The sequence below is a fragment of the Cornus florida genome, unplaced genomic scaffold (genome assembly GCF_030987335.1).
Source record: "Cornus florida cultivar Cherokee Brave unplaced genomic scaffold, ASM3098733v1 CherokeeBrave_3.0.0_Hap2_Chr10, whole genome shotgun sequence".
In the NCBI taxonomy this organism is placed as follows: domain Eukaryota; kingdom Viridiplantae; phylum Streptophyta; class Magnoliopsida; order Cornales; family Cornaceae; genus Cornus; species Cornus florida.
Window position 1 is genome coordinate 69,069,463 of NW_026775580.1, and position 9,961 is coordinate 69,079,423.

A 9,961-nucleotide genomic window follows, 5' to 3' on the forward strand; every position below is an offset into this window, starting at 1 on the left:
TGTATAAAATTGGACACAAAGCGTTAACCATTAGGATTACATGGAGTTAATTACGAAGGTCTGGTAGACTGTGTAGATTTGGAGTTTCTAATTTCTTAATTATATTAGAAATTTTCTGTGAGAGCTTGTCCACTCGAATTATATGTTCATGACAATAGAAACTATGCTAAAAATTTATATTTCACTGAAAATTAGTTGATGATTAAATTTAACGGTTGGTGCGGCAAGTTGTTGGACAGGAAACTATAAGTATAATAGATTACTTATATTTATTCTGCATGCTATGGATGTGAGTGGGAAAATATCTATTTAGGCTCTGTTAATTCTATGGAAACTGGGAATAGGTTATCATTATAAAGAAAGCCCTGTATGATCAAATTATGGATTCTGAATTGGCTTACTTAAGCATGTTTGTTAATCTGTTCTAACATGTTTAGTTTGGACTGTTGGTATTGACATTTATATGGTCATTATTTTGTCAACTGTGCATGTAAATAAGCATGTTGATTATCTATTTCAATATGCATAGTAAGGAGTAGTTGACATTGATATTTATATTTTCAATGTGAATCAATTATTGGTATTTTTAAGAATGGTTGCTAATGCATTCTATTATGTTTAGTATGGAATTGTTGATATTGTTGTTATAATTATCGATGCTTTATCAACTATTGGACGGATTGGATTGTATGTACCGGTATGGGACGGTGACATACTGGGTTGGATTAGCTCATATTGCTAAGTCCTACCTATTTTGGAGTAAGGGCACGGGTTATAAACTACAATCCTCCTTATATATATAAGTCGGTACGGTTGACTACGCCGAGTGACTTACTGGATTTCTGGTGGATGGATAGAAACGGAGTTTAGATATATTTTTATGTTACCGTGTCATGAGCTTGAGTCTCAGGGTCGACGGTTAGGGTGCGTATATGCAGTTGGATGTGTAGCTGACTGTGAAGGTTGAGGTATACCCTGTTTAGGTTTAGGTACTCATACCCACTCAGGTGCGTATTGTGTGATGCCTTCTATCCAGGTTGAGACCCCCTTCATGGCCTAGTGAGAGTCCAGTAGTGTGGATATATTTATGTACGGATTATTAGTTATTGTTGAACTATTTAGTATGTACATGCGTATCGAGTCTCTGCTTGGATTGTAGTAGGTTAGAACTTGTTCGTGGGCCTGACCCACTCCTATTTTTCAGGTGTACGTCAGTTCCAGGCTTGAGCTTGTTCGTGTAGAGCAGAGACGATCTTCCATTCTACCGAAGATGTAGGGTTTCTTTCCAGATCTTGGATTTGGGTTTTATCTTTTATTTTACTTTCATTTAGTGTGAGACTTTTATTAGGGGTCCACTAGAGATGGATTCCCGAGTTGTTCAAATTATGGATATTTGGTTTATCAAATTTAAGTATTTAATTATTTAAGGATTAACTTGTAGTTTCTTTTCAGCTTTAAACTTTCATTTCTTAATTCATTTTGTATTCTGTGTTCGCTATAAAATATTAATTGTTTGATACTCCCTCGGGTTTGGGCCTGGGCCTGATCAACCCGTGTCTCGGATCCGAGGGGTATCACAGTTGGTATCAGAGCACTCCAGGTTCAAGTGTCTCTAGGATGTTTTCATATTAAGTCTTCCGCGTAGCGTTCTCTTGAATAGAGCTTAAGTTAGGATTCATTGTATTCCTTATGATTCGTATAGAAATAGTACTGATGTCTGTCTTTTCGTGTTAACAGATGGTTAACGCTAGAAATGGACAGAACATGCAAGGAACTAGGAAGGAAAGGAGAGCGGCACGTAGGCAACAATATCTCCTACAGCGTCAGCAAATGGAAGAAGAGCAGCAAATGCCAGGGTTTCAGGAGGAGCAGGAGGAAGTTCAACAGACTCAGGGTCGGGACAGAGATCCAGAGATTCCTCCTCACCTCAATGACCTCGTTGCTCGGGCTATAGAGGCTGGGGTAACAGCTGCACTCCAAAACCAACCACAGGTTCAGCAGGCACCTGTACCAGCACCAGTGGTTCAGACGGATTCTTGGGGAAAGGCTAGGAGCGCTTTCACAAAGGGGAGTCCACCTGTGTTTTCAGGCTCAACCGATGCGAGAGCAGCTCACCAGTGGAAACAGGACATTGAGCGTCATCTTCGTTTGGTTTAGTGCACGGAGGTTCAGAAGCAGATGCTTGCTACTTTCAAGTTAGTTGGGGATGCACTACAGTGGTGGGAGTCAGTTACCACCTCAGATGAGAGGATGACATTGTCTTATGATGAGTTCAGTGCTCGCTTTGATGAGAAATATTTTCCCTATGCAGTCAGGGCGGCTATGAAGACCGAGTTTCTAAGTCTGCAGCAGGGAAACATGACAGTGGCGGAGTATGAGCAGCAGTTCACACGCTTGTCTCTCTTTGCACCGGAGGAGGTGGATACAGAGGAAAAGAAGCGCAACAGTTTTGTCAAGGGACTAATGTGGTCTATCAAGAGAGCTATTACAGGTAGTCCAGCCTATACTACCTATGCTCAGGTGGTAGACGCTGCTCTACAACAGTATCAGTTGACTGTGGACATCAGACAGGCTCGTGGTGAGAAGCGAGGAGATAAAGACTCTACTAATCAGTCAGCTGAAAAGGGGAATGGCAATGGTCACCGGCAGAATGACAAAGGCAAGTTTCAAGGGCAACAGCCTTGGAAGAAGCACAAGGGTGGTTCAGATGCTCATCGGAATGGGGCACCTATTCAGAGGCAACAGAATGGGGGACCACAGGCAGGACAGGGTCAGCCACAGGCTAACCGACAGAGGAGGCCATTTGGTACTTTCCAGGGTAGTTGTTATACTTGTGGAGAGTATGGTCATACCACCATGCAGTGTCCTAAAGCAAGACAGGGACAGGGACATGGACAGTATGTGCAGCAGGGACAGAGGGGGCCAGTGCCTCTACCAGCTCCACAGGTTCCACGGATTCAGGGACAGACACATCTGGCTTTACCGGCACCGCCGCAGACTCAGGGACAGGCGCCACAGCAGTTGCATTATGGCAGGGTGTATAACCCCAAGCCACAGGATGTTCAGGCACCTCAGACTATTGAGGGTAAGTTTCCTATTCATGGTTTACATGGACGTGTTTTATTTTATACGGGTGCTACACACTCATTTGTAGCTAGGACTTTTGTTGCTTTATCTGGGATGAGGACGAGGGTATGCACTAGACCTCAGGGTATTTCTACACCATTGGGTGATACAGCTATTATACATGAGAGTGATGGGCCTGTGACACTAGATATTGGCAGACTCAGATTTCTAGCCAATCTATTGGTCCTGGACATGCACACTTATGACGTGATACTTGGGATGGATTGGTTGTCTCACCACCATGCCCAAGTTGATTATTTTGAGAGATCTATTATTTTTACCATACCTGGTCCGGATATGTACGTAGTAGTTATGCCACGTTCTAAAGGCGGCGGTAGCACCTATTTGTTCCATGTGGAGGAGGAAAAGGATGAGGGGATTACTGTGTCATCGGATAACATACCAATTGTACAGGATTTCCCGGATGTATTTCAGGAGATTCCAGGGTTGCCACCTAGTCGCGAGATCAATTTTGTGATAGACCTAGCTCCAGGCACTGCGCCTATTGCTAGGGCACCCTATAGGATGGCACCGGTGGAGATGAGAGAGCTGAGGGATCAGATTCAGCAGTTACTCAGCCAGGGTTTTATTCGTAGGAGTACATCACCTTGGGGAGCACCGGTTCTATTTGTGAAGAAGAAGGATGGTTCGCTTCGTCTATGTATCGATTACAGGGAGTTGAACAAGGTTACGATTCGTAACAAGTATCCTTTGCCAAGGATTGATGACTTGTTTGATCAGTTAAGGGGAGCCACATACTTCTCCAAAATTGATCTGCGTTCTGGGTATCATCAGCTGAGGGTTAGGGAGCAGGATGTTCCTAAGACAGCGTTTCTCACGAGATATGGTTCTTATGAGTTTCGTGTTATGCCGTTTGGGATGACTAATGCACCTGCAGTGTTCATGGATTTAATGAATAGAGTCTTCCGGGCTTATTTGGATCAATTTGTTATTGTCTTTATTGATGACATCTTGATCTATTCTCGGTCGGAGGACGATCATGCTAGACATCTTCGCATAGTCTTGCAGACGCTTCGTGAACACCAGTTGTATGCCAAGTTCGAGAAGTGTGAATTTTGGCAGTGGGAGGTGAAATTTCTGGGTCACGTGGTGTCAGAAAAGGGGATCGCAGTGGATCCGGCCAAGGTTTCGGCGGTGGTTGAGTGGGGACAGCCTACATCACCTACAGAGGTTCGGAGTTTTCTCGGTCTGGCAGGATATTACAGGAGATTCATCCAGGGGTTCTCCAAGATAGCAGGACCACTCACTCATCTGACCAAGAAGGGTGTACAGTTTGTGTGGGATGAACACTGTCAGCGGGCTTTTGATGAGCTGAAAAGGAAGTTGACTTCTGCACCGGTTCTGGCTACTCCGCAAAGCGGGATAGAGTATCTTGTTTACACGGATGCATCGTTGCAGGGTCTTGGGTGTGTATTGATGCAGGAGGAGCGACTGATTTCTTATGGATCTCGGAAACTTAAGCCTCATGAGCTTAATTATCCGACACATGATTTGGAATTGGCAGCGGTGGTCTTTGCCTTGCGTATTTGGAGGCATTATCTGTTGGGTGAGTCTTTCAGATTATTCAGTGATCACAAGAGTCTGCAGTACTTGTTCACTCAGCGGGAGCTGAATATGAGACAGCGCAGATGGTTGGAGTTTGTAAAAGACTATCATTTCTCTATACAGTACCATCCAGGGAAAGCGAATGTGGTGGCGGATGCACTCAGTCGCCAACCCGTTGGTAGTCTTTCTGCTCTATTCACTACTGAGTGGAATGCTTTGAAGAATGTAGATGAGTTGTCAGATGTTTTTATGGCTTGCATGGTGGTTACACCTTCCATCATTCGCAAGGTTTTACAAGCACAACTCACTGATCAGCAATGTGTCGACAAGGTCACAGAGATAGCTTCCGGAGAGGTTCCATTCTACCATGTTGGGGCTGATGGAGGTTTAAGGTACAAGGAACGGTTAGTGGTACCTTCTGCTGATAATTTGAGGAAGGATGTGATGACTGAGACTCATCACTCTGAGTTCTCTATTCATCCAGGAGGCGATAAGATGTATCAAGATATGAAGCGGCAATTTTGGTGGGCAGGTATGAAGAGGGACATTGCTCTTTTTGTTTCTCAGTGCAGTACTTGTCAGATGGTTAAGATTGATCATCAGAGGCCGCCAGGAGCTTTACACTCACTACCAGTTCCGGAGTGGAAATGGGAGAGCATATCTATGGATTTTGTGGAAGGGTTGCCAAATTCTTTCAAGGGGCATAATTCCATATGGGTCATTGTGGATAGGTTGACCAAGTCAGCTCATTTCTTGCCTATTTGCACTGACTACACTTCGGAGCAGTTGGCGAGGCTTTACATTTCAGAGATTGTGAAGCTACATGGCATTCCATTGTCTATTATATCGGACAGGGATTCGAGCTTTGTATCTGGATTTTGGAAGAGTTTTCAGCAGGCTTTAGGTACGGAGTTACACCTTAGTACTGCTTACCATCCTCAGACTGACGGACAGACTGAGAGGGTAAATCAGATTATGGAAGATATGCTTCGGTCGTGTGTTCTGGATTTCAAGGGCCACTGGGAGGAATATTTGCCACTTGTGGAGTTTGCTTATAACAATAGTTTCCAGAAGACTATTGGGATGGCACCTTTTGAGGCGTTATACGGTCGACCGTGTCGATCACCTGTTTGTTGGATGGAGGTTGGAGAGAATCGATTCTTAGGTCCTGAGTTCATCAAGGATACCTCTGAAAAGATTGCTCTTATTCGAGATCGCATGCGTACTGCCCAAAGTAGGCAGAAGAGCTCTGCTGATCGTCGTACTCGTGCTTTGGAGTTTCAAGTTGGGGATCAGGTTCTTCTTAAAGTATCTCCTATGAAGGGTGTTATGCGTTTTGGGAAGAAAGGGAAGTTGTCTCCGCGGTTTGTCGGTCCATTCATGATTACGGATCGCGTTGGAGCTGTCGCTTATCGGTTGGCACTTCCGGATACTTTGGATCGCGTTCACAACGTGTTTCATGTTTCCATGTTGCGGAAATTTCTGCGAGATGAGGATCGATATCAGCATATCGATGTTGGGGAAATTGAGTTGCAACCGGATGCAACTTATTTAGAGCCACCGTGTCGTATTGTCGACCGACGAGATCAGATTCTTCGTAATAAGGTTATTCCTTTGGTTCGTGTTCAGTGGAGTCATCACAATGAGGCTGAGTCTACTTGGGAACGGGAAGATGTCATTCGCTCGCAGTTTCCTGAAATTTTGGAAGAAGGTAAGAGCGAATTCCGAGGACGGAATTCCTTTTGTAGGGGGGAAGAATGTAATACCCCTAATTTTAAAAGGATAGTCTTGGTAATTTGTTTAATTGTTTTCTGTTTATTAATTATTTTTGGTTCATTATTCATTATTTTTGGTTCATTAATTGTTTTGAATTGTGTTTTAATTGACTTTTTAATGATTTGATTTAGTTGACTTATTTGTGTTATTTAAGTTAATTGTTTTAATTATTTATTTGGCTTTAAATTCTCTGTAAATTGTATGTTATTTTCTGTTTTACGGTTAACTTGAATTTTTATTTGTTTCTTTAATTGAATTAGTAGTTAACTTGGAATTTTTATTGTTGACTTAGTAATTACATGTTTTAATTTGTGACTAGGTATAAAAGTGTGGTTAGGGTTTTAGTTTTGTTTAGGTTTAGGTTTATTTAAGGAGCCGACAAGGTTTATAACCTAGGTTGAGTTTATGGGCCTCGTTTCAGACGGTAGGTATAATTGGACTTAGGGTTTTGGTTGCCTATAAATACATAAGAAAAGTCTGCTTAGGGAACAAAATAATACAACCAAAACACGTCTGTGGAATTAGAAACGAGGAACGGAGGAAGTTGCAGTAGGAGTCGCCGGAGATTGTAGAAGACAACGTAGAGATTTTAACAAAATCTCAAAAGGCAAGTTCTAACCTTACTCTCTCCCTTATACTCGTGTTCTTTGCATACTCAATGGTTCCAGGATGAATTACAGGTTTAAAAATAAAAGACGTTGTCTGTTTCATGCTTAGAGTGTAACTGAAACTGATTTTTGGTTTAAAACTTATAAACTGTTTAACCTTGAACTGTCTTATTTAATTCATGGTTTAATCCATATTAGTAGCATAATAAGGACTGAGTTAAGGACTGGAATCTCCTAAGATTAATTGAAACTCTCTGTAAACCTCTACTGTGAATTGTCGGAGGCGTAAACGGCGACCGGAGAGGAGAACACGAAGAAGAGGAGGGGGAGAGCCGGCTCCTATTGGATTGGAGCCGGCTCCCCTTGGACTGGAGGCGGCTCCAATGGTCTAGGAGCCGGCTCCAGGGCCATTGGAGGCGGCTCCAATATTCTGGAGCCGGCTCCCGGTTGTTTATGCGTGAGTTTTGCTTCTGTGGGTTGTTTTTTTCAAATTTTTTTTCAGTGATTAGGCTTCCTAGTGATTGTTTTAATGTGTTTATTGGTGAATGAATACTGTAATGGGTGATTTAGGAGTGGTCTAGGGTAATCATAAATATGCAAAGACCAGATTGTATAAAATTGGACACAAAGCGTTAACCATTAGGATTACATGGAGTTAATTACGAAGGTCTGGTAGACTGTGTAGATTTGGAGTTTCTAATTTCTTAATTATATTAGAAATTTTCTGTGAGAGCTTGTCCACTCGAATTATATGTTCATGACAATAGAAACTATGCTAAAAATTTATATTTCACTGAAAATTAGTTGATGATTAAATTTAACGGTTGGTGCGGCAAGTTGTTGGACAGGAAACTATAAGTATAATAGATTACTTATATTTATTCTGCATGCTATGGATGTGAGTGGGAAAATATCTATTTAGGCTCTGTTAATTCTATGGAAACTGGGAATAGGTTATCATTATAAAGAAAGCCCTGTATGATCAAATTATGGATTCTGAATTGGCTTACTTAAGCATGTTTGTTAATCTGTTCTAACATGTTTAGTTTGGACTGTTGGTATTGACATTTATATGGTCATTATTTTGTCAACTGTGCATGTAAATAAGCATGTTGATTATCTATTTCAATATGCATAGTAAGGAGTAGTTGACATTGATATTTATATTTTCAATGTGAATCAATTATTGGTATTTTTAAGAATGGTTGCTAATGCATTCTATTATGTTTAGTATGGAATTGTTGATATTGTTGTTATAATTATCGATGCTTTATCAACTATTGGACGGATTGGATTGTATGTACCGGTATGGGACGGTGACATACTGGGTTGGATTAGCTCATATTGCTAAGTCCTACCTATTTTGGAGTAAGGGCACGGGTTATAAACTACAATCCTCCTTATATATATAAGTCGGTACGGTTGACTACGCCGAGTGACTTACTGGATTTCTGGTGGATGGATAGAAACGGAGTTTAGATATATTTTTATGTTACCGTGTCATGAGCTTGAGTCTCAAGGTCGACGGTTAGGGTGCGTATATGCAGTTGGATGTGTAGCTGACTGTGAAGGTTGAGGTATACCCTGTTTAGGTTTAGGTACTCATACCCACTCAGGTGCGTATTGTGTGATGCCTTCTATCCAGGTTGAGACCCCCTTCATGGCCTAGCGAGAGTCCAGTAGTGTGGATATATTTATGTACGGATTATTAGTTATTGTTGAACTATTTAGTATGTACATGCGTATCGAGTCTCTGCTTGGATTGTAGTAGGTTAGAACTTGTTCGTGGGCCTGACCCACTCCTATTTTTCAGGTGTACGTCAGTTCCAGGCTTGAGCTTGTTCGTGCAGAGCAGAGACGATCTTCCATTCTACCGAAGATGTAGGGTTTCTTTCCAGATCTTGGATTTGGGTTTTATCTTTTATTTTACTTTCATTTAGTGTGAGACTTTTATTAGGGGTCCACTAGAGATGGATTCCCGAGTTGTTCAAATTATGGATATTTGGTTTATCAAATTTAAGTATTTAATTATTTAAGGATTAACTTGTAGTTTCTTTTCAGCTTTAAACTTTCATTTCTTAATTCATTTTGTATTCTGTGTTCGCTATAAAATATTAATTGTTTGATACTCCCTCGAGTTTGGGCCTGGGCCTGATCAACCCGTGTCTCGGATCCGAGGGGTATCACAGAGGGCAACTTAATTGTACCCCGAATAGCCATCAAGGAAGCAATAATATTGTTACCCGGCCAATCTCTCTAGAATTTGATCAATGAATGGCAAAGGAAAGTGATCCTTTCTAGTGACGGCATTCAATTTGCAGTAATCAATGCATACACACCATGAATTGGTGGTACGCTTAGAGATTTCCTCACCCTTTGCATTCTCAACCACTGTAATCCCCGATTTTTTGGGAACTATTTGAGTTGGACTCACCCATTTGCTATCGGAGATTGGGTAAATGATTGCGACATCCAAGAGTTTGACAACTTCCTTTTTAACTACCTCCTTCATGTTTGGATTAAGTCTCATTTGGCCATCCCTAAAGGGTTTTACATCATCATCCACAAGTATGCGATGCATACAAATAGAAGGGTCAATTCCCTTAAGATCTGCCACACTCCATCCTATGGCTTCCTTATTTTCTTTAAGCACACTTAAGAGAGCATCTTCTTGGTCTTTTTCAAGACTTGAAGAAATGATAACCGGAAGAGTCTCTTTTGGTCCTAAGAATGCATACTTGAGATTAAAAGGTAGAGTTTTAAGCTCAAGAATTGGTGGTGAGACTAAAGATGAGACCGGTGGAGTGCTAGAGAGTGGAGAAAGAGGTTCTATTGGAGTATTCCAAGATCAAAAATCTAAGCTTGCAACAGATTCCATGAGATTG

General features: G+C 41.7%; 1 long non-coding RNA gene across 1 annotated transcript; it reads left to right on the forward strand.

Moving 5' to 3' along the window:
• Positions 1-2,929: 2,929 nt before the first annotated feature.
• On the forward strand, positions 2,930-9,119 carry LOC132278869 (uncharacterized). The gene is made up of 2 exons (XR_009471153.1): positions 2,930-3,085; positions 8,890-9,119. It is a non-coding gene; the product is annotated as an uncharacterized LOC132278869 (long non-coding RNA).
• Positions 9,120-9,961: the final 842 nt, after the last annotated feature.